Raw genomic sequence first — 27,958 nt, forward strand, 5'->3', positions numbered from 1 at the left:
AAATATGAACTTTATCAAACAAAACATACATGTATTGTGTAACATGAAGTCCTATGAGTATCATTTGATGAAGATCAAAGGTTAGTGATTAATTTTATCTCTATTTGTGCTTTTTGTGACTCCTATCTTTGGCTGGAAAAATGGCTGTGCTTATTGTGGTTTGGTGCGACCTAACATAATCGTTTGTAGTGCTTTCGCTGAAAAGCATATTTGAAAATCGGACACTTTGGTGGGATTAACAACAAGATTACCTTTAAAATGGTATAAAACACATGTCTGAGGAATTTTAATTATGAGATTTCTGTTTTTTGAATTTGGCGCCCTGCACTTTCACTGGCTGTTACCGGGATTGCAGCCATAAGAAGTTTTAAGATAGGAACGGTCTTGGAAGCCATAGCAGGCCATTCAGCTGAACTACAGAGGGTTGTCAAGCGTGTGGATGAGGCGGAAGGAAGAATTACTACTGTGGAAACTTCAACTACATCAATGGACACTAAGATAAAGGCACTTGAGAAACAGGTACGCGAAATGGCGGAGCACATTGACGACTTGGATAATTGAGGACGTGTTGTGGGACTCCGGGAAAATTCTGAAGGTACACTTTCAGTAAAAAAAATTGAGGAATGGATCCCTGGCTACCTACAAATGAACACTAAGGCTGGTCGTGTGAAGCGGGACAGTGCCCATCGCTCTCAAGCACCGATACCTGGTCCCAACCAGCGCCGTGGAAGTTCCACAACTTCACCGACAAGCAGCGCGTCATGGTTCCGGCTAGAAGCATCGGTTCTGACGGTGGTCAACGTAAAGGTCCAAGGGTCTCATTCTTCAATGATTATTCCACAGCGGTTGTACGAGGGTGGGTATAATTTGTGGAACGTTCCAACAGGAATCCGTTCCAAAAACTTCGTAAATATCAAGGTTGCGAACAAACAACGCATACAAAGTCGTATAGCGGTAGACTGAGATACCGGGTAGGGAGTGAGCTATGTAATTACGTTTTTCACTCGCCACGTTTATTCGGAAAAATGTCTTCATTCTGGTAGCCTCCACCATTTTGTGGTTCGTTTAGTTATTATTTCCAGTGTTCAGGCATTCGCCGGTAAACTCTGTTGCGCCTCAATTAATCGTTATGGTTGAAATGTAACTAATGACCGCTAGCCCCAGTATTTTATTAGCTAGGTGGCTTGTACACAATTGTTACCGATGAAACTGTATATACCAGCCTACTCGTACTACAGAAACATAGTGTAATGAAACAGGCAGGGAGCAGGTCTCGAACCCTCGGCCTTCTAGCCCGAAGTCCAGCGCGTTATCAACTATGCCGCAAAAGCATGCTCGTGCGGCAGAGTCGATATCCGCGCCTATAAACCCAGGGTCGTTATAATACATTGTATTGGTTCTCTCTGTATTAATCCTGTTTCCCAAATATAGCAGGTAACTTGTCTGTGTCTATGTTGAGTTCAACTTGCCTAGTTAAATAAAGATTAAATAAATGAGAGAATTTAAAATATATGCTTTGGCCCATTTCAGGTAACCTCAAGATGCTTGATTCTTTTGAAGAACTTTCCAGTCGTTTGTGCTTTACATTCCGACTTTTGAACGTCTGTTTATTGGACATATATATTAGTGTCTAATAAAAAAGAGCAACGTATTTAAAGCATCCCATTTGTTTTAAGGTTATAGTGTGTGTGTGTGTGTGGTAGTTTCCCTTGTTGTCCACTAGGTGTCAGCACAGTTTCAATAATGTCACACCAGGTTCACATGTGTAACAAGTCAAATTGTATTTGTCACATGCGCCGAATACTACATGTGTAGACCTTAGTGAAATGCCGACTTAAAACCCCTTAACCAACAATTTAGTTAAGAACAATATGTGTTAATTAACAAATAATTAAAGAGAAGCAGTAAAATAAAAATAGCGAGGCTATATACATGGGGTACCGGTACAGAGTCAATGTGTGGGGGCACCAGTTAGTCCACTGGTGTAAATTACTTAACAAAAATGTATTTAAAGTACTCCCCTACATTCCGTGTATCTGCACTTTTAATTTTACTTCACTACATTTCTGAAGAAAATAATGTATTTTTTACTCCATACAGTTTCCCTGGCACCCAAAAGTACTTGTTGCATTTCGAATGCTAAGCCAGACAGGAAAATGGTCCAATTCACACACTTATCAAGAGAACATCCCTGGTCATCCCTACTGCCTCTGATCTAGCGGACTCACTAAACACATGCTTCATTTGTAAATTGTCAGAGTGTTCCCATGGCTATTTCTTAAATACATTTTTTTTTTTATAAAAAAGAGAATCATGCTGTCTGGTTTGCTTAATATGTGGAAGGTCAAATCATTTATACTTTTACTACTGATACTTAAGTATATTTTAGCAATGACGTTTACTTAGTATTTTACTGAGTGACTTCACTTGAGTCATTTTCTATTAACTTCTTTACTTTTACTCAAGTATGACAATTGATATGACAACTGTTCAAGACATTTAGCACCCAAGACCCAACATTCACTTGGTGGCTTGAAGTAGGGGTGTTGAACTAGGATCTGTTTTAGCATTTCTGAGTAGAATGAATAACATTACTTTGACAGGGGGGACTGATTCCAGTTCAGCATTCTTAGCTGGAGACATTTAATAAATGCGTACAGAGGAGTACTGTTCTACGATCAGCTTTGCCTAGATCATATTGAATCAGTTGTCTCTGTGTAACCGATGTGAAATGGCTAGCTAGTTAGCGGGGTGCGCGCTAATAGCGTTTCAATCGGTCACGTCACTCGCTCTGAGACCTTGAAGTAGTTGTTCCCCTTGCTCTGCAAGGGCTTTTGTGGATCGATGGGTAACGGTGCTTCGTGGGTGGCTGTTGTTGTGTGCAGAGGGTGCATGGTTCGAGCCCAGGTAGGGGTGAGGAGAGGGACGGAAGTTATGCTGTTACATCTGGAATAAGATTATATGGACAGGGGTGGGTTTGATCAGAGATCAGCACTCCTACTCAACACCAGTTGCTGTAACATAACATTTATTAATCCAATTTCCCTTGCTGTCTATGTCCTTCCGGAACCCCACCTCAACATTGTTCTGTCAAGGCAACAAAAGCAAGTTGGCATGCTCTTGCAAGGATTTTAACTCACAACCTCTCCTTTGGGAATTTGGGAATTCACCACCATAACCACTACTACAACTATTTCTAAACTATCTTAACATGTAGTTTTCTTCAGGGGAACAAAGATTAGGAACACCTTTGAATGGTCTATAAAGCATGCCCCCAGGTAAAAGTAGGCTTTTGCAGAGAATGGTTGTATTGTTACTCCTCAGCATAATGTTATCATAACTCTATTGGAAGTACATTTGAAATAAGGTGGCACTTCATTCTTGCTATTTGATGGGAACTAGCCCCTGTCCCCCTACATACCTCTTGTTTGCTCTTTCAGGCCCGCAAAGGCAACAAGAAAAAGTTACCCCATTAACTGCTCCTCTGGGATTTGAACTTTCAAAGCCTCCTTTGGGGAGCAACCACCACTCTACCAGACAGACAGAGTCAAAATGTTAAAGGCTACTTGAAAATGCACACAAAGACATTTCAGAGATTGGGGAAGGGTGTGGGGGCTTGTACTTCTTGGATCCACCAACCGTTCCTCAATCTTCTTCTGATGACTACAAGCATAGATTATGAATCTTCAAAACCTACACTATAGGATGGATGTGTTTAGGAACGGGGGACGAAATTCAAAAGGTACGCGTTTCCAATTACCAGCAAATAGGACGCTAGAAATGTTATACCATCATCTTATTATTGTACCTTTTTCCCTACTACTGTTTCTAAGCTATCATAACATGTGGGTTTTTTCACAGGGACCAGGTATCAGAACACCTTTGAATGGCCTACAAAGCATGCCCCCAGGAAAAAGTAGCCATTTGCAGAGAAGGTTTGTATCAAATCCAAATTAAAGTTTGTTACGCCATTACATAATCTGATATCACAACACTATTGAAATAACATGTTACAAGGTGACTGGAGTCTTTGCCCTTTCTCTGACACTGCCTAGTATATACAGTAGGTCCTGGATGGCAGGAAGCTTCTACCCAGTAATGTACTCGGCCATACACAATCAAATTTTATTCATAAAGCCCTTTCAAAAATCAGCCGATGTCACAAAGTGCTATACAGAAACCCAGCCTAAAACCCCAAAACAGAAAGCAATGCAGATGCACGGCGGCTAGGAAAAACTCCATAGAAAAGGCAGGAACCTAGGAAGAAACCTAGAGAGGAACCAGGCTCTGAGGGGTGGACAGTCCTCTTCTGGTTGTGCCGGATGGAGATTATAACAGTAAATGGCCAAATGTTCATAGATCACCAGCAGGCTCAAATAATAATAATCACAGTGGTTCTAGAGGGTGCAACAGGTCAGCACCTCAGGAGTAAATGTCAGGTCCGGGAAGAGGTAGCACGTCCGGTGAACAGGTCAGGGTTCCATAGCCGCAGACAGAACAGTTGAAACTGGAGCAGCAGCACGACCAGGTGGACTGGGGACAGCAAGGAGTCAAAGTGGCCAGGTAGTCCTGGGGCATGGTACCAGGGCTCAGGTCCTCCGGGATAGAAGGGAGAGGCAGAGAGAGAGAGAATTAGAGGGGGCATACTTAATAACCTCTTGACGCTAGGGGTCAGATTATTATAATTTTTTTTTTTTTTAAATAACGTTCCCAAGGTAAACAGACTATTTCTCAGGTCCAGATCGTAGAATAGGCATATAATTTTACAAATTAGGATAGAAAACACTCCAAAGTTTCCAAAACGGTCAAAATATTGTCTGTGAGTATAACAAAACTGATTCTGCAGGCAAAAACCTGAGGAAATCTAACCCAGAAGTAATTTTTTATTTTATTTTAATCTGTGTTTCCTTGCCCGTCTTTCTTCTATTTAAAGGGGTATCAACCAGATTCATTTTCCAATGGCTTCCCCAGGCTGTGACTAGGCTTTAGACATAGTTTCAGGCTTTTATTTAGAAAAATTAGCGAGATTTTTCAAAAGTAGTCAGGTGTCCTTTGATTAGTTCCTGCGCGCGAGAGGGGTAGCTCTCCATTTTCTTTCTCTCTTTTATTGAATAGGTTACGATCCGGTTGAAATATTATCGATTATGTTTGTTAAAAACAACCTGAGGCTTGATTATAAAAAACATTTGACATGTTTCTACGAACATTACGGATACTTTTTGGAATTTTCGTTGAACGAGGCTTTGGTTTTCTGAACATAACGCGCAACCCAAATGGCGTTTTTTTGTTATAAAAGTAATATTTATCGAACAAAAAGAACATTTATTGTTTAACTGGGAGTCTCGTGAGTGCAAACATCCGAAGATTATCAAAGGTAAGCGATTAATTTTATTGCTTTTCTGACTTTCGTGACCATGCTAATTTGGGGATAGCTGTTCTAGCATTGATTGATACACTCACAAAAGCTTGGATTGCTTTCGCTGCAAAGCATATTTTCAAAATCTGACACGATAGGTGGATTAACAACAAGCTAAGCTGTGTTTTGGTATATTTCACTTGTGATTGCATGAATATAAATATTTAGTAATATTTTGCGCCCTGCAATTCAGCGGTTGTTTAGGAAAATGATCCCGCTAAAGGGATCCGTAGCGCAGAGAAGTTAAATTCACACGGGAAACCGGATTAGACAGAATAAATACTCCAGGTATAACATCCTGAACCTAACTCCCCCTACACAAACGACTGCAATGTAAATACCGGGGGCTGAGACAGGAGTGGTCGGGAGACACTGTGACCCCGTCCGACGATACACCCTCAGTAGCGCCTCACGGTAAGATGCCAAGCAGTTGCCATACCAGGAGTGGATGCAACCGGTCAGGATGCCTTTTTGGACATTATGGACAAGCAGGTTTTCCAGGATGATGGAAACAACTGGGTGGCTCCACTACACTCGACGTCGCCTTCCTAATAACAGGGAGCAGGCCATAAACCGTCTCACATCACTTCGCAGGACTTTATAGACAAAAAGCCTGACATGAAGCGTCATTTTATTGACTTCATGCAAAAGATGCTGGATAACGACCAGGCCGAACCTTCACCGCCACTAGAGGGAGACAAAGAACGTTGGTATCTGCCCATATTTGGTGTTTACCATCCACAAAAGCCTGAAACAATTAAGAGTAGTATTTGACTCCAGTGCTAAGTGTCAAGGCGTGTCACTTAACGACGTCCTGCTCAGTGGTCCAGACTTAAACAACACACTCTTGGGTCTCCTAATGCGCTTCCGCAAGGATTGCATTGCACTAACAGCAGATGTGCAACAAATGTTTTACTGTTTTGGTGTACGTGAGGATCACAGAGATTACTTAAGGTTTCTCTGGTATGAAGACAACAATCCAGATAGAAACATAACTGAGTACAGGATGAAAGTACATGTATTTGGGAACAGCCCTTCACCAGCCGTAGCCATCTACTGCATGAGACGAGCAGCGCTACAGGGTGAGAAGGAACACGGATCAGAACCCAAGCAATATGTAGTGAGGAACTTCTAGGTCGATGATGGGCTGACAGTAGCTACTACAGAAGAAGCTATCAACATTCTAAGAAAAACACAAGCAATGTTGGCGGAGTCCAACATGAAACTACACAAGATTGCATCCAATAGCAAAACAGTTATGGAAGCCTTCCCTATGGAGGACCGTGCAAAATACTTAAAAGATCTGGACCTAGGAGTGGATCCTCTCCCCTTTCAACGGAGTCTGGGACTTTCCTGGAACCTGGAAACAGACAGCTTCTCATTCCAGGTGTCCCACAATGAGAAGCCTTTTACGCGGAGATGCATCCTGTCCACAGTGAATAGTCTTTATGACCCCCTTGGGTTCGTGGCTCCAATAACAATGCAAGGTAAAGCCTTAATCAGAGAACTCTCTTCTGATCAGAGTGAGTGGGATGCCCCTCTTCCCCCAGAAAAATAAGAGAAATGGAAAATGTGGAAGGCATCTTTATGGAGTTGGAACATATGTATATTCAGCGGACCTACATCCCAGTCTCCTTGTCTACCACTCAAAGAGAGCTACACATCTTCTCGGATGCCTCTACAGTAGCCATAGGAGCGGTAGCCTACCTGAGAGTTATTGACTCGGAAGGTCAATGCCATGTTGGATTTGTCATGGGGAAATCAAAATTGGCCCCTCGTCCGGCCCACACTATCCCACGCCTAGAACTGTGTGCGGCTTTGCTAGCTGTTGAGATGTATGAACTGATCAGAGATGAAATTAACATTGATGTAAATGCGGCCAAGTTCTACACAGACAGTAAGATAGTTCTCGGTTACATCCACAATGTCACCAAAAGATTCTATGTGTATGTTGCCAATAGGGTAACTCGCATCAGGAAGTCTACCCATCCAGATCAGTGGTGTTATGTAAACACTGACAGCAATCCAGCAGACCATGCAACCATGCCTATACTTGCTGCGCTCTTAAAGTACACCAGTTGGTTCTCAGGTCCACCTTTCCTGACCTAAACAAACTCAAGTGAGCCTGAGAACATAAATGTTGACCTTGTAGAGCCTCACGCAGACGCAGAGATTCAACCAGACGTCACTGTCTTCGCCTCTAAGGTTTCTGGAGCTCAACTCGGGCTCTCATCGCTTTGAGAGGTTCTCAAGCTGGAAAGCTCTCAATCGAGCCACAGCACGACTCATTCATGTTGTCAGATCCTTCCATGAAGGTGCGGACAACACCAGCTGCAGAGGCTGGCATGACTGTAATAAACCATGCGGTACAAGCGAGTTGTCACAACCCAAAACAGCAATCATTCACTGTGTGCAACATGAAGCCTTCAGAGAGGAATTCAAATGCCTTGAAAAAGGAAAAGAATTCCCTAAACAAAGTACACTCAAAAAGCTGAACCCAGTGATTGATGAGGATGGGTTGCTGAGGGTGGGAGGCCGCTTATCCTCCGCCGACATGTCACAAGACGAAAAACATCCTCTCATCATCCCACGGACACATCATGTCGCCACCCTGCTGGTAAGACATTATCACGAGCAAGTGGCTCACCAGGGCCATTTTTCAGATGGAGCCAATCGAGCAGCAGGCTTCTGGATTATTGGGAGCAAACGTCTGGTCTCTGGTATCATTCACAAGTGTGTCACCTGCCGCAAGGTTAGAGGAAGGTTAGTTGACCAAAAGATGGCTGACTTGCCTGCAGACAGACTCATCTGAACCACCATTCACCAGCGTTGGACTTGATGTGTTTGGACCATGGAATGTCATAACTCGTCGCACTAGAGGTGGTAGGGCAGACTCCAAGCGCTGGGCGGTGCTCTTTACATGTATGTCTACTAGAGCAGTCCATATCGAGCTCATCGAATCCATGTCCACATCCAGCTTCATCAACGCGCTGAGGCGTTTGTTCTCTATCCGTTGTCCAGCAAAAGTGCTACGCTCTGATCGAGGTACAAACTTTATAGGTGCCTGCAGGGAACTGGGTATCGACACAAATGACTCAGAACTGACTAATACCTCTCAGATAAGGGATGTACTTGGATATTTAATCTTCCACACTCGTCTCATATGGGTGGTTCTTGGGAGAGACTCATTGGGGTTGCCAGACGTATCCTTGATGCTATGCTGTTTCAGACGGGCCCCACTCGTCTCACACATGAGGTCTTGAGCACTCTTGTCTGAAGTCATGGCAATAATCAATGCGAGACCCCTAGTGTCAGTGTCAACCGACCCTGACATGCCTGCCATTCTCACACCCTCAATGTTACTGACACAAAAACCCAGCGCTACCTCAGCCCCTTCTGGATACTTCAGCATGAACGACCTTCATGGAAAACAGTGGAAGCAAGTCCAGTGTCTCGCTGACACCTTTTGGAAAAGGTGGAGACAAGAGTACCTGACAACGCTGCAGAGATGCAGAAAATGGACAGCAGAAAAGCCAAATGTAAAAGTGGGAGATGTCTTATTGAAAGACAGTCAGGCACACAGAAATGACTGGCCAGTCGGGCTTGTGGTCAAAACCTTTCCCAGTACTGACAAAAAGGTTAGGAAAGTAGAACAAAAATTGTCAAGGAATGAGCTGCTAAGGTGTTTCAGACCAATCTCAGAGATTGTTCTTCTTTCTGAAACATCCTAGAGACAAAAGATAAAAATAGAAAGGACATTATTTGTTTCATTTCATAGTGGCACAATTTCATTATACCAGGCGGGGAGTGTGCTGCCATCCTGTTAGAAGGTAAGATTATTTTATTACAATGGTTAAAATGGATTTTCATTGTGCCCCCTAGTGGAGCTTTCTGGTACTTAGACTGTACGCAAACAGGAAGTAGAGAATTCGTTCTGCACGCATAGAAGCAGCTAAAAACAACGGTACGGTGCAGGTCTTTCAGTGTAGTTATTTCTTGTCACGCTTCAGCCTTGGAAAATATTCGATTCAAGCATTTAGCTAATGATGATAATCTTGTTATTGATAGAGTTGCTTACATATCAATGTTGGTTGGTTGCATTTACTCACACAAATTGCAATGCCTTTCATGTATGCCGTTAGCTGTATCACTTTGCTCGTACGTCATGCAAACGAATTGTAAAATATACAATACTGTAGTTTTGTTACTGTTTCTAGTGTAATATGCTTTGTTATTCTACATAGATGGTTGTACATTATTCGAGTAATGAAAGGAGTTAGTCAATTACCATATGAGTAACAATTAGCTATATGGTTTGTCATCATGCCAGATGCACGGTGCCTTGTATTTATGCAACTTCAAATGTATAATGTACAGCTACAGTATGTTGGTGTGAATTGAATACTAAAGTATATTCTTCTGTATTTTGCAGTTTTACAACATAAACGTTTTCAATATAATCATTCAAGAAAAGTCACGCCTTGGGAGTTTTATTGAAGACTTAGTTGTTAGCTATCTGTCTAGTTTTGCATGGGAACGCAACTCAAGGGCAGAATACCCTGGCTTTATCAATCTATACATCTACAGAAATAAGACCGTTCCTGCTTCTATTGGCTGTGAGTGTTTAATAGCTTACTGATTCCATGAGCGTCAAGCCTCATGCAACAGCAAAATAAATGAATCCAACAGTGTGCTTCAACATCAGACAAGCTCATTGCATATGTAGTGGGTTTCTTCAAACACATAGGGCGTGTCTGTCTATATGGAAAAATACATTTAAACCAATCGATTGGTGGAAAGAACAGGAAGACCAAGTTGACCAAGATTTCTTCCCGTTGGGACAGCCCTAAAATATACCCTGTAAATCGTTTACACCTCTGGACATTATATCAATTTGACACAGTATCAACCCAATAGTAGCCTTGGTGTGCAGGTATTCAATTGTGGCAGGGTGGGCATATCCATCGTAAGGCAGGATTATCCATGTGTTGATTTTAAATGATGATGGATACCCCAGCACAGGAGGTGTAGGATCAACTGGAGCACTCCATCTGTGAAAGTACATGTCAATTAGGCCATTGATTCCATTATATGATGTCACAGCTGAAAGGACAGCTCAGCGATTTGGTTTGTTTAACTAGCCACTGCCATTCGATTCTAGAAGAAATCATTGACCGACAATCCATTCAAGAGGTGATTTAACCATGAATGTGGCGAAGAGGGGAAATTGACAGTTTGAAGAAATTACAATTAGCATTTGTTGGCAGTGGCTTGTTAAAAAAAAAACTGAAGATTGAAGTAACTACCCGCTTTAAATGTAAGAAAACGTTTAAATGAGGGAAATTACTTACCCATCCCTTTAAGGTTATTGTCACAAGCCGGCTCATAGCCTGTGACAAAAATGAGGGGACACGAACAACAGGTATAGGCCAATTTAAAAAGGTTCTTTATTATAAACCAACTATTAACTTTAAACTAAGAAAAAGGAATGAGGTGTGGAAGTATCATGATGTAAGGTGTATGTAAAGTGCATGGATGCGTGAATGTGTGTGTGAACATGACTGAGTGAAAACTATGCAAAACTACAAAGGAACAAACAAATCATGAGCATACCTGGAGGAGCAGAGAGAGAGAAGTGATCAGTTTTATACCCTGAGCCCAGGTGGCTCCAATCACTCACGACCCTCCTCTGCCTGCAGGAGGAACCGCCCCCTGCACTGCAGAGGAGGAGCCGTGACAGTTATAAACATATATTCACTACAAAACTCAACACCCCCTTAGACCACAGCAATTGCCTACACTCCGGCCATTGTTCATAGAGCAACGGAAATGTTTGAGCCCCTTCAAACAATGAAAGGTCAAAGTTCTTAGAGAATTGTCATGTCAACTGTGTGACAAGGAGTTGGAATGCTAACTGACCGGCACTCAGGCTTGCTTTGGCGTAGCTTACGTGAATGTGTAAAATTATTCTCACACAGTTGCCCCCCTCAACTGCAGTTGAGTTTCCTGTCAAGTTCGGAAAGAAAAAAGGAAACATGTCAGCTAGATCACATAATGCCTTAGGATGATATACTATATAGAGTTATTGCCAAATATATGGTCACCCTTACAATTTTCTTAAATAATTATTAATTTCTTCTAAAATATTTAAAAAATGTTTAGGTGGATTTGAGAAGTTTAGTCGGGCTTCGCGTCTTTCAGCAGTGGGGTCTTTCTATGTTTACCAACAACCAAATTAATAATTAAAAGAAAATGACAACCTCCCTACAATCAAACATGGGGAGGTTATGTTAAGTTATAGGCTACTGAGGAATTATAATTAGTCGGTCAGCTACTTTGACATCCATGTAGGCTAAAACTACAACAAAATGTTGCCAAACGCAAACATGTCAGGTAAAACAATAGTGCTATCGAACACTATTAATAGTCTATTAAAGTGGGGCCAGGACAATGTAGCAACAGTAAATGAGATAAGGCAGCAGTGACTTGGGCTTGGCTGTAGCACCTTATTTCCCATCACACGGTAATGAGGAGCAGTGTATGATGTAGACTAGGCTACAAGTCTTCAGCTTTCCATTGTCAGATTGCAAAAAAGTGATAGACAGTCTCACCTTTGTCCAGGATCTCTTTGGCCACCTCCATTCTGGCACCACATGCATTGGGACAGTTGGGTCACTTAGTGCCTTCTCCCTCTGCATTAACTCTGTCAATCTATGTAGTACATAAAGGACAGACAATGGGATAAATATGTCTACCATCTATAGGGCCATTGGGAAATATAAGATCATGGGAAAGCAGGCCTCCAACTGCCTTGTCATGTTAACAATAGTAATCATTTGAGTCATTGGGATAATCTTACACTTTGGAAAACCTTTGTTTCTTGGCTGTAATCATGAACACAAGGCAGCACACGGGTGATGTTGAAGCTCCACTGATTTGATGATATTACACCATCATTTCATTTAGAGTTTGTCACATAGCAACCAAGTTCCCTATTGACCTGGGTCATATTCATTAGTGGACACCATAGGACATCGGTTAGCAACATATATAAATGGTTTCTTCTTGAACACATACGTCCCTTCCCGTTTCAGACCATTTTCTTAGGCGTGCACATGACAGGTGTGAAATGTATACTAATTTGTTATGCTAATCTAATCCTTTCAACGGAATGACTTTGGCTCAACCCTCAAAGATCTCTTCATGTGAACATTGGGTGCATTTGCTTTTGACCCACTTTTGGGTGGCCTACCATTAAAGGTTACCCACAGATGTCTAACATAACAGATTTGCCTACTGAATTATCCTGGGAACTAATTAGCATATGAACTCACCAGCAGCACAAACTCCACAATTGTAGCCGTCGCTTTGCTTGGTGTGCGGTATTGTCGCCTGCCAGGGAACATTGCTGAACACAGATTCTGTCCCAGTCTCTTGAGTTCGTTCCTCAAACCAGTATCTGTTTGGGGAGGAAAACATTAATTGTTTCTACATAGGCCATGACATTCTCTCCTCACTGTTATACTTCCAACATGACACATGAATGGCTGCTCATGATTGTTCAGGCATGCCGTTTTCAGAAATCAATAATGCTTCATAATTCTCTTCATAGCATACAACATTCATAACATGAACACATAGGCTAATTGAGTCAATATGCAACCGGACCATAAAAGTAGTCTCAACATTGACAGGTCAACTTAACTGGTATGCCGGATATTGTAGAAATGGTCAAACAATATTTTTGCCTGACCATACAATAGATGTACTCAGTTGTGGGAAAGTACTGGGGTGTAGAAATCAGAATTAGCTAAGTAACAGATAATTAAGATGTCTTATCTGCAGAATATGCTTTTATGATTGAACGTCTCCTTTCCGACTCAGGTGTTGGCAGCTGCACTGCCTCCCTCATATGGGCCTCAGTCACCTGGGGCCCAGAGAGGGGAGAAGTCAGGCTCGTCTTTCACATGTCCCCGTTGCTATGCAGAATATCAGCAAGGAATATGGCAAAGGAGGTAAGAAGGAAACATTGTTTCCATATGTGAACTGTCTATATTGCAAACCATGTGAAGGGATGGCGTGAGTTACTTGGGAACCAATCACTTGTCTCCACAGTGTGTGCGTCAGTCACCTCCTAGGGGGAGATAGTTCAAGGTGAAAACTAGGGCAGAGAAAACAAATTAACAACAAATGTCCTAAGTTCTTAGTACAGAACAAAACAAGTTATTGGTATTTGGGGCCTAAGGTCTGGCACAGGATGTGTGGGGTTTGTGTTTGGAACCATTGTACGTCATCTGAGGTTGCACCTATCCTGAACAATGCTGAGATCGCTTCTAGGTTATATACTAACTCCACTCAGTGGGTTCTCACTATATCCACCTTGTATGGCGACAAACTCCCTTGTCGATAAGTTATTTGAATAAAGAATTACACTACCGTTCAAAAGTAGAGTGACTTAGAAAAGTGCTTGTTTTTGAAAGAAAAAAAGTGCTTTTGTCCATTAAAATAACATCAAATTGATCAGAAACACAGTGTAGACATTGTTAAATGTTGTAAATTACTTTTGTTGCTGGAAACAGCAGATTATGGAATATCTACATAGGCATACATAGTGCCATTATCAGCAACCATCACTCCTGTGTTCCAATGGCACGGTGTGTTAGCTAATCCAAGTTAATCATTTTAAAAGGCTAATTGATCATTAGAAAACACATTTCGAATTGTTAGCACAGCTGAAAACTGTTGTCCTGATTAAAGAAGCAATAAAACTGGCCTTCTTTAGACTAGTTGAGTATCTGGAGCGTCAGCATTTGTGGGTTCGATTACAGGCTCAAAATGGCTAGAAACAAAGACCTTTCTTCTGAAACTTGTCAGGCTATTCTTGTTCTGAGAAATGAAGGCTATTCAATGCGAGAAATTGCCTAAACTGAAGATCTTACAACACTGTACTACTCCCTTCACAGAACAGCGCAAACTGCCTCTAACCAGAATAGAAAGAGTGGGAGGCCCCGGTACACAACTGAGCAAGAGGACAAGTACATTAGTGTCTAGTTTGAGAAACAGACGCCTCACAAGTCCTCAACTGGCAGCTTCATTAAGTAGTACCCGCAAAACACCAGTCTCAACGTCAACAGTGAAGAGGCGACTCATTTTTCTGTCTTGCTAAGCATTCAAAAAGTAACGAGTGCTTTCGGTGTCAGGGAAAATGTATGGAGTAAAAACAACATATCTTTAGGAATGTAGTAAAGTAAAACTGATCAAAAAATATAAATAGTAAAGTACAGATACCCCAAAAAACGACCCAAGTATTTTTACACCACTGGATAGACCATACCTGATGTGCTTCACCAGGTTCTCACTCATATGGCTCTCCGCATTAGGGGAACCAGTAGGGTCCAGGACAATGGCAGAGTGGGTCCTGCAATTGACATACTAAACACAAGCGGTAATTCCAAGTCAGTATATCAAAATGGCCTCAAACATAACATATTCAAGAATAGTACTGTCCAATCTCTCACTAAAATTGTAAATCTTGTGCAGTTTACCAAGAGTATCCAGTGGTAGTTTCCCACGTTGCAAACTCCAATCCAGCAACTGTGCTGCTCCAGCCTGGTCTACAGGAATGGGAGTGAAGATACATTTATACGGTGTGGCAGGCAATCTTTTGTCAGGAAGGTGGCAGCTCTCCCTACATTGACCCCTCTAGCCTCTTATTTAGAACCATGACACAAAAGCAACTCTGCGGACATGCCTTTACCTTTGACAAGGTGTTCTTGCGCATCGCCACCTTATCCCCATGCAAGATAATCCCTGCCACAAAGTGATCCACAATAAAAACATCCCCCTCCACTTGAAGGTCAATACTCTTCAGTTGGAAGTAGAAGTCAATTACCTAAAGCAGATTGGCATATGGTTGGTCAAAGTTGACATAATGCCCAGGCAATACAGTCAGCCCAAGCAACAACTAATTGTACTTTATACCAACTGCACGCATGGAAATGTCATACAATTCAACCATAACATGTGGGGGACCTTAACATACCTCCCCACTAAGCCACTCATTGGGCTTCAACGTAAGGAAGTCATGGAGGGGCAGGATGGCAAAGGATCCCTCCAACAAAATTATTGTGGTTGCCCTGTCCACTCCATCTGACATTGCCCACACTTGCATCACATATACAAACAGATTTTGGGCATCAAAAATGGGGTCCAAACTGCCTGACTGTACAGATGTGATCAACATGCAGTAGGAAAACATGCAGAATGTAACCAAAACAGTCACATTCCACTTACTCTACTCTCCAATTCGTCATCCCTGCTGGGGTGTTTGTCAGACAGGGACAGGTCACCCTATTGAATAAATGGTGACAGTTCAGTTTGGGACAGACCTGCATTTTGTGTTCACAGATATACATAAAACCCATGAGGAACACATGGCTTAGTAAAACGGTCACCATTTTAACATACCCAAATAAGACATGTAACTAAACAGCAACACATAAGACCAACCTGTTGATTAACAGTCGATTGTTCTTCCTGGTGTTTGGCTCCTGTCTGGACATGCTCCTTGGTGGCACACTTATGGCCAGAGCGTTTTGCGGCCAGATGCCTTGTCCTCAGCTTTATTGGCATAGGACTGTACACTTCTGCTAATGGCCGGTACAGCTGCCAGTCGGCGGACACAACTCTGGGCACTGTCAGATGCAGAGCAGGAGCACGTCTCCATTGGCAACAGAGTAACGACATGCTGCTTGTCTGAGAAGCCCTGGTAGAGGAATGATTTGGTGCTTGGCACAAGGAAGATACATCCTTTTGCCAAAATCATCCTGGCTAAGGCCTCCGCTCCAGTTTCTGCCATGACAACCTCTTGTGCCACACAGGACTGGATGCCTTCAGCAAAAGACACCATGTCTTCCTCTGACATGTGGTAGGGGAAACTGGTGGTGGGCATTCACCTGGAAAATTGCTCATGGCAGTCTGGGGTCAGGTGGAAATTCCCTAGGTTACAGTAGCCACACAGCACCTCCCTCAAGGCATTGGTTTGGAGTTGGTAGAGTAGATAAACCAAGTTATCTACTCTGACCTTCCATCCAACCAATGCCTTGAGGACAGCATTGAAGCTCTCTGAGCAGTTGTTGGTAATTACATCTGAATGGATGCCCAAGCTGTTGAGCACATATTGTGCACCCTTGTCCATGGCATCAGAGAGCGACTGATGGAAATAAGCCTTGAAATCAGGGCTCCAGGAGGCACGCTCTCCAGTGTGCATGCGTAGTCACTCCTTGATTTCGTGGCCAAGAGCTCTTTGATGGCCTGCTGGTAATCGGCCACACCTTCGGCACCCTCTGACCCCATCTTCTGCTTCACATTGTTCGAGATGTGGTTCCAGCAATTGACAATCCTGGCTTGCGGCAGCACAGACTGGATTTCTCCCTCAATAGCCACCTCATGGTCTGTGCAGAAGATTGAAGTTGATAGTTGGGGAAGGAGTGAAAGGATGGTGCGAAAGAACCGTTTGTGGTTTTCCATGTGCCGGGTGGTGTGAATGAGGAATGACAGGTGCCTCTTGAAATGCTACATGACGGAAAACAAGGGGTGAAACATAAAAATTGCCGAGGTCAAACGTGGTGTCATTGTGAAAAATGTGCGCTCCTTGGTGTTTGCTTTTAATAACTGCCTTGGCCTCTTCAACCATTTCTGGTGCTGCCACTACCAGAAGGGTTGCGGGTTGAGTCTGCATATGGGTGACAAATCCGGGGAGAATGTCCCCCATCATATGTGTTGCCACCAACTCGTCCCGGTCCAAAACAGTGACGTCCCTTGCTCGACGAATTGTGTTCTTCACTTGTGCCAAATTGCGAGGTTGGTAAACTGGCATGAATGATGCATTTGGTGGTGGGTTATTGGTCATGTCCGAGTGTACTTTGCCAGGTGTTTCAGTCTTTCGCCGGGACATTTCATCTATAATTTGAGGTAGCAGATCGGATGAAATCCCTTGCTTGCTGCTGTTGGCTGTTGCAGGTGGGGGACATTGGAGTGTGCCTCCTCACCAAAGTAGTGAATTAGCACAGGAGTATCAGGCTGGTGAAGCAACTCATACTCCCTTTTTTGGAGCCCTGGTGCTTCCTTTCCTGCATAGTACCGCACCCTTCGTTTTGGTTTACGGCAAGGAAGGCTGTGGGATCCCTTCTGAAACCAACTTTTTTGGTCCGCCTTCGTCCTCACATGACGAGGAACTACCTGCAAACAGAAAAATGTCTCCAGGCTAGAGTTGGAGTGGTGAAAGGTGGGATACCTTGGCGGGATCAACCGTTTCAATCATTTCAGCTGCTTTTGCTGGTGTTAAAGGCAGCTGCCGCATGGCGTATACTTGCTGGGGTAGTGATTGGGGGGACCTGGGGTAGTGTAGGGGAAATCTGGGAGACGGAGTGGGGTTGTGCATAGGCCATCCTTCCCTTATTCCACACATCGTAGAGTTGACGGCGATAGCTGAGGGTGTTAGACCTTTCCAGTTCAATGACCATCACAGAAAATAATCAATTCTCCTGATGGTCGCTCGCTGCTGTAACTTCCTCTGGTGAGAGACCTAGCCTTTCAACAACTGAGGCAATGTCATCAAGTTGGGGCCCCCTTTCTCTTTGGCATTCTGACAAGGAAAATTACATTGTATAAGTATTGAGATTAAACTTAGGACAAGTTTAAGACAGTTAACTATATGGAAAAATATCCCCAAGTGCTTCAAATAGTTTACCAAGCCAGACTAGGGTACATTCCAGACTAGGGTACATTCAGAATGAAATTGAGACCTGTTACATTCTACATAAATTACATCATTTTGAATTAAAATCTGCATACAGAATTTGACATTGAAGGTTAAGGAAACAGATTTAAAGTGAATTATATTCTTTGAATAAATTAAACCATATCCCCCTGTAATCAATGATAATTTCTAAATACATGACTTGCCAAATCATGTCTAAGCAATGATTACTTCCAGGGAGGATGGAATTACACTATCATTCATAACCAGTGGGCTGCAGGTATAAGCGACATAAGCAGTAGCTAGGGGGCCACCTACCAATATTATTATGATTTATTTTTTAAAGAATTCAGTCACTTACTGTTGTATTAGAATAGTAAAATACACAAGGTGAAATTGAAATTTGGTTATGAATCAGCGGTTGGTTTATTTCTAGCTCCCACAATGCAGTAATACCTAATAGAAAACACAATCTTAAAAATGTATATAATAAATATCAGAACAAGTTGTGTAAGTCAGAGTCACTTGTCAGCTACAAATTTAGATTGTCTAGCCAGTTTTCTAAACTTCAAGTAATAATGGCCCAATACCGATTTTGTTAAGTCATTCACTCAGATATGGTTAACATACATAAGTCTTGACAAAACGTGTAGAATTGCAGGAAATTCCCTGTAATATGGCTCCATGGTTAAATGAGTCTAATTGCATGAAATGTATTCTAAATGTCTATTTCTCTCCACTGTCGGGAGGGGGGGGGCACCCCAACAAAATCTCAGTTAGGGCCCCCAAAAGGCATGTTAAGATCCAAATGAACATCCGAACACGGACAGAGGGGGACCTGGGACTTCATCCACAAATCATCTAAGAGTAATTGCTGATCTAGGATGTGTATGCGTCTATAATCTTATTCTTGTTGTAAACTGCAAAACTGATCCGAGAGGAACACTTCTACTCTGACACTTGATACGTAAGGCCCCAGGTTAGATTTAATGTTGACACTTGGCCCCTGGGGTTGAGTGGGGTCATATGGGTACCAAACTTCATGCTAATGAATTTACCTGGAGTAGGAGTGATGAGTTATTGCTGACGCGGATGACGCAGAGGCTCAAGTGTTTCCACTGTACGAGATATCTGTGGAATGGTACAGACAGTATACAGGTCAGAGGTCAAAAGTCTAATATATGCAAATAACACGATTGGGTTGTCGAGCTGACAATAGTGGCTCGCTCAATCTTTACATACATCCCTCCTTTCTTCCTCCCTAAAAGTAATCACTGATTATAAATAACTAGAAGGGTTAAACCCATGTAGTGGAGCCCTTGGTTTGACCTGCCCAATCCTGTCTAAGCAGTGATTGCTTCATTGAGGGAGGAAGGAGTTGCGCAGTAATTAGTACCAAACTTCTCAGTTCTCCCAAAGTGCACCCATTCAATTCTCGGCAAGTAGAGGAAATATGGTGCAAACTCATTTTAGCCCATGCATATACCAATCTAATGCTTTTACATTTATGGCGAACAGTGAATAATATGTGCGCCCTTCAGGAGAAGTGAGTGTTATGTCATTAAACTGAATTGAAATCATGATCATTAATTATTTCTTACAGACATCCAACCAAATTATGTAAAAATATTTACAGGCCACTCAAAATGACAAATTGAGAAAGACTAGAAATGAAATGCTTCACCCACATATTAAACATGTTCAAAGTATGTCGACATGAACAAATATAGCGATGTGCAGAAAATATTTGCTATTTCGCTTCCACATCAGGGATAAGCTCAATCTTGCTCCAGTCAAAATAAAACAAATCATGAAAGAAAGCCTGCTCATTAAAACACTTCAAATTTCTCTTACGAATAAAACGTGGGTTTGTCTTTGGAACCTTAGTATTTCTAACAGCAACAACAGCACAATGGTCACTTAAATCGTTACAAAAAACACCAGCCGCAGAATATTTATGTGGAACATTTGTCAATGTCAAATCAATCAGGGTAGATTTATCTGGGCATTTAAGATTTGGGGGAGTGGGTGAGTTAATCAACTGGGTAAGATTCATAGAATTACAAAACATTTTTAAATCAGACACCGGCTTTAACCAACACCAGTTGAGATCACCAATCAAGATCATTTCACTATAAAGAAGTTTAGACATAAGGTGCGTCAAAGAAGAAAATGCATCACCGAGAGCAGAGGGGGGGGGGGTCTATAAACAGCCAATCACAGTTAGAGGCCCTTTGAAACCTCAATATTCAAAGCAAGAAATTCCAACTGTTTACAAATAGTTTCAGACTTTGCCACACTTACAGGGAATTTAGTTTTTACATGTATAGCCACACCCCCACCTTTCTTAACTTCTTAAACATTGTAACCACTTAAACAAATATCCTTATCAAAATCAGACTTGTTGAGCCAGGTTTCAGAAAACAATTACATCAGCATCAGTTGATTTATCCCAAATCCTAACCCCATCAATTTTTGACATCAGGCTGCGTACATTTAAATGAAAAATACCAAAACCAGATCTTGATTTAAAATCAGAGGTGTTTGGAGACATTGCATATCAGGGCCAGGGTTAGGTTGCACGTTAACCTGATATCAACAAAAGAAGAATAACTAGGCACCTCTGTTTAATAACCTTGCACGGCTTCTCTTTTTTAAGAGACCTACTGCAAGCGAATTCTACAAGTGAGTTTCCAGACAATACAAAACAGTCATTTAAAACCATTAGACTTTGGTAGTGACACAAATTCATACTGTTCACATCATGCCACAAATGCATCGGCACTTGGACGAGTGGACCGAGTAAAAAAGAGCGAGTTCCTGCAGACAAAATGTCTAATGGACGGGAGAGCACATTGCCAGATGTACTCACCCTGCGACAATGTTCGTTTTCTCCAGAGTTCAGTAAAGTCAGTGCACAAAGCAATACCACGAAAAGTGTCATTTTCTCTGACAAAAAATAAGAAAAAAAGAGGCCAACGAAGGTAAGGGGAGAGAGGGACAGCGTGTATGTATGAGTCAATGTGAGTGTTTGCGCGTGTGAGTAGATTGGGTGTTGAGGGCGATAGAGAGAACGGGTTGGGGATTGTTGAGCTGCCACTGACAGCCAGGCGAAGAGCAAAAAGGAGCAGCTTGGACAAGACACTCCGCGGACGAAGGAGGAACTCAGGCCAGCCAGAGATAGGGTTACTTTGATAAACTTCAAGTAATGAAGTGCCGAGTTGAAGATCACGGGTCCTCTTCACACCAGCAAAAATAATATAGTTTGCACTACACAACAACGAAGTTACGCAACCATAAATAAATAGGTTATTAGGTTAAAATGTACTAGTCACAGACAAACGACAAACGACTTGACATGCTGCCATCTTGGAATTACGGAATTCCAAGATGAATTCGGAGAAATGGCTTGTTTATTGTATAAAAGCAAAACGTTATATATTTTCTGATAGGATCATTCTCCTATGATGTAGTAGAACCTTAGTGGTGCTGCATACCACCAAGGTAGCAGAAAACCCACTTTCAACATTTCTGTATATTTCCATATCTTTAAAGGCAAAAAACGATTAGGGTAATGAATGCATGCGTGTTTGTCTGATAATGCAATCAGTCATTCTGGTCAATTACAGGGTATTTCACCTGCATGTGTTACTAGTGCCATTCTGGGCCTAAAGATAACAAATTGGACCGTTGACCCTTTGTTCATTCTAAATTCCAGATGACCTCCACCCATACGGTGTTCATCACCCCATCATTTCATATAGCCTGGATGACTGACTGACTGCAACAACCCTTTTTCAAACACTTTGTTAACAGTGGGTGATCTAATATCAATTCAAACACAGGAATAGTCATAGCATTAGAGCAATCCTATTTCAATTCCTCTTGTGCCTCAAGGCCCCCCCAATAACCTCCTACCACAGGATTTTCAAATTCAAGAAATGTAATTTAAGGGACATGACACTCTGAAATATAATTTGGTGAAATGTTTTCATGAAACTACTTTTGAAATGTGAAGATAAGTCTTACATTTTAGATTGAAGGGTCACGTCCTTTCACTTCAATTAGATGGTTGATGTGACAGAGCTGGCCGATGGCTTTGAAGGAGTCTGGTTGAGGCACAATGGGACATGACAATGGCATGTGTATGTTAAAATTATCTTTATATGAATTTTGGCATGTCCTATGTAAAATGTGATAACAAATAAACCTCACCAGTCACAACTGTGTCAATTACTTGTTGGAGGCACGTTGCAGACGACTTTTAAGGTGAGTCCAGACTGATTTAGATTAACCTTGATTTATAAATAACTACTTCATATTATTTGTAGCTCAGCAATTCAGTCACAATTCACCCTTGATCGATCAGTCTTGATGCTCTGGAACACCGCAAAGGCGTCAATCTATGATTTCAAGCACTTGTAACGAGCACCTAGACTACAGACACCTGTGTAGCATTGACTACGCTTCAACTTGCACCAATGTGTGGTCAATTAGACATTAACGACCAGAAATGACTAGACACCTTGTAAATACTTGACCTAACCCTTGTGTAGTCTTAACATACTGTTTACTCCCCTGTTTACTCAGAAATGACTCACCTTCACCAAATCCTGAAAATAAAGCAGCTTAATTGAATTGGAAAGGCCAAATCTATTATGCATGAAGAAACAACCTGTCATTCATCACAAACTTTGTGAATATCTGGGTTTTCCAGAAAGACTGCATTTAGTCAGTGGACACCACTCATTTTTATTACAACACACCTGTCATAATTGTTTTCTTTACTAAAGTAGAGGTTTCTTATCATTGCTAAAGGTACTGCATAGGTATAAACATGTTTTTTTTTCAAGAGATAGCACTTGTATAGCGTAAAAAAGTAGCAGAAATGTGCAGAAAGTATTTTTATTGAAGGGAAACAATAACAGTCTTGACCTTTTTGGGCAACATACTGATATGAAAGTCCATGGAGAATAAGAGCACCTCCTCCCAGCTGCCCACTGCACTGAGGCTAGGAAACACTGTCACAACCGATAAATCCACAATAATTGAGAATTTCAATAAGCATTTTTCTACAGATGGCCATGCTTTCCACCTGGCTACCCCTACCCCGGTCAGCAGCCCTGCGCTCCCCACAGCAACTCGCCCAGCAACTCCCCCACTTCTCCTTCACCCAAATCCAGATAGCTGATGTTCTGAAAGAGCTGCAAAATCTGGACCACTACAAATCAGCCGGGCTAGACAATCTGGACCCTCTCTTTCTAAAATGATCTGCCGAAATTGTTGCAAACCCCTATTAGTAGCATGTTCAACTTCTCTTTCGTATCGTCTGAGATTCCCATAGATTGGAAAGCTGCCGCAGTCATCCCCCTCTAGACCCAAATTGCTACAGACCTATATCTATTCTACCCTGCCTTTCTAAGGTCTTTGAAAGCCAAGTTAACAAACAGATTACCGACCACTTCGAATCTCACCGTACCTTCTCCGCTATGCAATCTGGTTTCAGAGCTGGTCATGGGTGCACCTCAGCCACGCTCAAGGTCCTAAACGATATCATAACCACCATCGATAAGAGACATTACTGTGCAGCCGTATTCATCGACCTAGCTAAGGTGTCACGACTTCAGCCGAAGTTGGTCCCTCTCCTTGTTCGGGCGGCGTTCGGCGGTCGACGTCACCGGCCTTCTAGCCACCGCCGATCCACTTTTCATTTGTTTTGTCTTTGTTTTACACACCTGATTTCAATCCCACACTTACTGTTTCATTATTTAACCCTCTCTTCCCCCATGTTTTTTTGTGAGTGATTGTTTATTGTATTTTCGGTCTGTCATGGTGTGCGTGTATATTTGACATTTTGAGTAAAAGTATGTTGATTACTCATATCTTCTGTCCTGCGCCTGACTCTCTACACCAGCTACACATAGGACCCATTACAGAATCATTCACCCGAAGAATGGAGTCAGCAGGAGCCCCCTGTTGCTTCCCTGCCGGAAGCTGGGTCCGCGGTTTGTGGGGCCATTTAAAGTCCTGAGGAGACTGAACGAGGTATGCTATAGGTTACAGCTTCCCCCAGATTATCGTATTAATCCCTCGTTCCCCTGGTCCCTGTTCCAGTGGAGGAGCTCGTTCAGCAGACTATGCTGCAGACTATGGATCGTTTGGAGAGAGGAGGAGGTTTTTCAGCGCCTCCACCAGCCCCACTACAACAGGTCCCACTCTCCACCCCTCTTTCCCCTGGTCCCAGCGGGATACGACTCGCGCTCCCGAGGGAGTATGATGGGACGGCTTCCGGATGCCAGGGTTTTCTACTACAACTGGAAATCTACCTGGCGACCGTCCACCCGGCTCCTTCGGGGCGTGAGAGTGTGTCCGCCCTCGTCTCCTGCCTCTCAGGCAAAGCCCTGGAATGGGCCAACGCCGTATGGTGTGAGGGAGATGCGGCGTTGGATCATTACGCAGAGTGAACATCTGTTCCACCTGAGGCAGGGGACGAGGGGCGCGCAGGATTTCGCCTTGGCCTTCCGGACCCTGGCCGCCAGCGCGGGATGGAACGACAGGGCCCTGATCGATCACTACAGGTGCAGTCTGCGCGAGGACGTCCGTCGGGAGTTGGCCTGCCGAGACACCACACTCACATTGGACCAGCTGGTGGACCTGTCCATCCGGCTGGACAACCTGCTGACTACCCACGGACGTCCGGATCGGGACCTTTCAGTTCCATCCCCCAGCACCTCCGCTCCGACGCCCATGGAGCTGGGAGGTGCTGCACTCAGGGCGACCGTTGGAGGGGCCATTTCCTGCACATTCTGTGGCCGCAGAGGGTACACTGCTGGTCGGTGCTGGAGGGGTTCCTCAGGGAGTCGAGGCAGCAGGCAGGGCACTATCGTGTCACCCCAGGTGAGTCGGCACCAGGCTCACCCAGAGCCCCCTGTTGCTCACGTGTATGTGTTAATTTCATTTCCTGAGTTTTCTCCGCATTCCCAGCATAAGGCACTAGTAGATTCAGGCGCAGCTGGGGATTTTATTGACCGTTCATTTGCTCATAGTTTAGGGATTCCCCTTGTTCCTGTGGATATGCCTTTCCCTGTGCACGCCCTAGATAGTCGACCATTAGGGTAAGGGCTGATTTGGGAGGCCACCGCTCCACTTGACACGGTGGGGGGGGGGAGTGGGCGGCATTCATGCCCTGGGCATTGATGGCCCAAAACTCACTCCGCCACTCCTCCACTAACCTCTCTCCTTTCCAGTGCGTACTGGGGTATCAGCCGATTCTGGCACCGTGGCATCAGAGACATATCGAAGCTCCTGCGGTGGACAAATGGTTCAAGCGCACGAAGGAGACCTGGGACGCCGCCCATGTGTACCTACAACGGGCCGTGAGGCGGCAAAAAGAGTGCGCTGACCGCCACCACAGCAAGGCCCCGGTGTTTGCACCGGGGGACCGTGTCTGGCTCTTGACCCGAAGCCTGCCCTGCCGGAAGCTGGGTCCGCGGTTTGTGGGGCCATTTAAAGTCCTGAGGAGACTGAACGAGGTATGCTATAGGTTACAGCTTCCCCCAGATTATCGTATTAATCCCTCGTTCCATGTGTCTCTCCTCAGGCCAGTGGTGGCTGGTCCACTCCAGGAAGCTGAGGTGCGGGAGGTTCCTCTGCCCCCTCTGGACATCGAGGGGGCCCCGTCGTATGCTGTTCGAGCTATCCTGGATTCGAGGCGACAGGCGAAAGGCCTTCAGTACCTCGTGGAGTGGGCGGGGTAGCTGAGATGCTGCCGATCCACTTTTCATTTTCCATTTGTTTTGTCTTTGTTTTACACACCTGATTTCAATCCCACAATTACTGTTTCATTATTTAACCCTCTGTTCCCCCATGTTTTTTTGTGAGTGATTGTTTATTGTATTTTCGGTCTGTCATGGTGTGCGTGTATTTGTTACTTTGTATATTTTACATTTTGAGTAAAAGTATGTTGATTAATCACATCTGCTGTCCTGCGCCTGACTCTCTACACCAGCTACACATAGGACCCATTACATAAGGCTTTCAACTCTGTCAATCACAACATTCTTATTGGCAGACTCAACAGCCTTGGTTTCTCAAATGATTGCCTCGCTTGGTTCACCAACTACTTACATGCTGCCATCCTGCCCTGGTTGTCATATGGTGACAAGGACCATGTTATTTTGCTGTTCTTTGAAAAAAAATTATCTCTTTCACCTTGGGGGATTTCTTCTTCATCTGAAGATGATGCATTGTACTCTGGGTTGTATTATTCTCCATCTTCTTCAGATTCCTCTTCTAAATCATTGTTCTCTTGATCCTTCTGGACAATTGAAAAAAGCATATCTACGACCTGTCGGGGACTGAAACGTGAAAGAGAGCAAAGAGAGAACTGGGGGGACTGTAATCTGTGGCACCTTTATAGCCGCTGACTGCATTCCCCACTAGTAAACAAGGAATGGTTTTATTTCAGACGAATAGATTTAGTTTATTTTGTCTGAAATTGTTTTTATTTGGTCTGTGACTCATGTGTGGGGTCGTGGAGGGGAGATGCTGCACATGCACAAGAAGGTTATAGTTTTGTCTGAGTTAAATCAGTACCACACATAATCTAAATTTCTCATTGTGTGTCTGTGTGTGTGTGTGTGAGAGAGAGAGAGAGTCTTTGTGGTTTTTGTGTTGTGTAAATGATTGTATAAATGCTGTGTGAAAAATGACCATAAGACAATCTTTGTACCCTGGTGGTGTACAGTTTTAATGGAAATATTAACAAAGGCGGTGTTTCACTTTTTCTAATGTTGGGGTCACTCTAGGAAAAGTAATCAAATATAAAGTAGAAAAAACATGATTTAGGGGGTTTTCTCTGCTGTTTAACATAGTGGTGGGCCATTTTTTACCCTTAAGACAACACAGGGGTTAAGAGGCAGGGTTGGGGTGAATTCCATTTCACTCATCAATTCAGGAAGTAAAATTAAATTCCAATTGCCAACATCTTCAATGCTTTCAAAAAGGATTAAAAAAAAAATAGGAATTGGAATTTGGTTTACTTTCTGAATTGAGCGGAATTAAAATGGTATTGAACCCAACCTGGCATGAATACAACCCTTGTCTGCAAAAGCCAACTTTTACCTGGGGGCATGCTTTGTAGACCATTCAAAGGCATTCCGATACCTGGTCCCCATGAAAAAAACCACATGTTTGAAGGTTCATAATCTATACTTGTAGTCATCAGAAGAAGATTGAGGAACGTTTGGTGGATCCAAGAAGTACAAGCCCCCACATCATTCTCCAACCTCTGAAATGTTGTCTTTGGTGTGTGCATTTTTAAGTACCCATTAACATTTTGTCTCTGTCTGACCGGTAGAGTAGTGGTTATGGTGGTTGATCCCAAAAGGAGGGTTTGAGAGTTCAAATCCCAGAGAAGCAGTTAATGAGGCAACTTCTTTCTTGTTGCCTTTGTGGGCCTGAAAGAGCAACAAGAGGTATGTAGGGGGACAGGGGCTAGTTCCCATCAAATAGCAAGAATGAAGTGACACCTTATTTCAAATGTCATTTCAATAGAGTTGTGATAACATTATGCTGAGGAGTAACAATACAACCATTCTCTGCAAAAGCCTACTTTTACCTGGGGACATGCTTTATAGACCATTCAAAGGTGTTCTTAATCTTGGTTCCCCTGAAGAAAACTACATGTTAAGATAGTTTAGAAATAGTTGTAGTAGTGGTTATGGTGGTGAATTCCCAAATTCCCAAAGGAGAGGTTGTGAGTTAAAATCCTTGCAAGAGCA

At 43.1% G+C, this 27,958-nt stretch overlaps 1 long non-coding RNA gene across 1 annotated transcript; it reads left to right on the plus strand.

Annotated features, from left to right (window-relative positions):
* The first annotated feature begins 213 nt into the window (after nucleotides 1-213).
* LOC139562895 (uncharacterized) lies at nucleotides 214-26,122 on the plus strand. Its single transcript, XR_011672460.1, has 3 exons — nucleotides 214-856; nucleotides 3,862-3,935; nucleotides 25,777-26,122. It is a non-coding gene; the product is annotated as an uncharacterized lncRNA (long non-coding RNA).
* Nucleotides 26,123-27,958: the final 1,836 nt, after the last annotated feature.

The sequence above is a fragment of the Salvelinus alpinus genome, chromosome 33 (genome assembly GCF_045679555.1).
Source record: "Salvelinus alpinus chromosome 33, SLU_Salpinus.1, whole genome shotgun sequence".
Taxonomy (NCBI): Eukaryota; Metazoa; Chordata; class Actinopteri; order Salmoniformes; family Salmonidae; genus Salvelinus; species Salvelinus alpinus.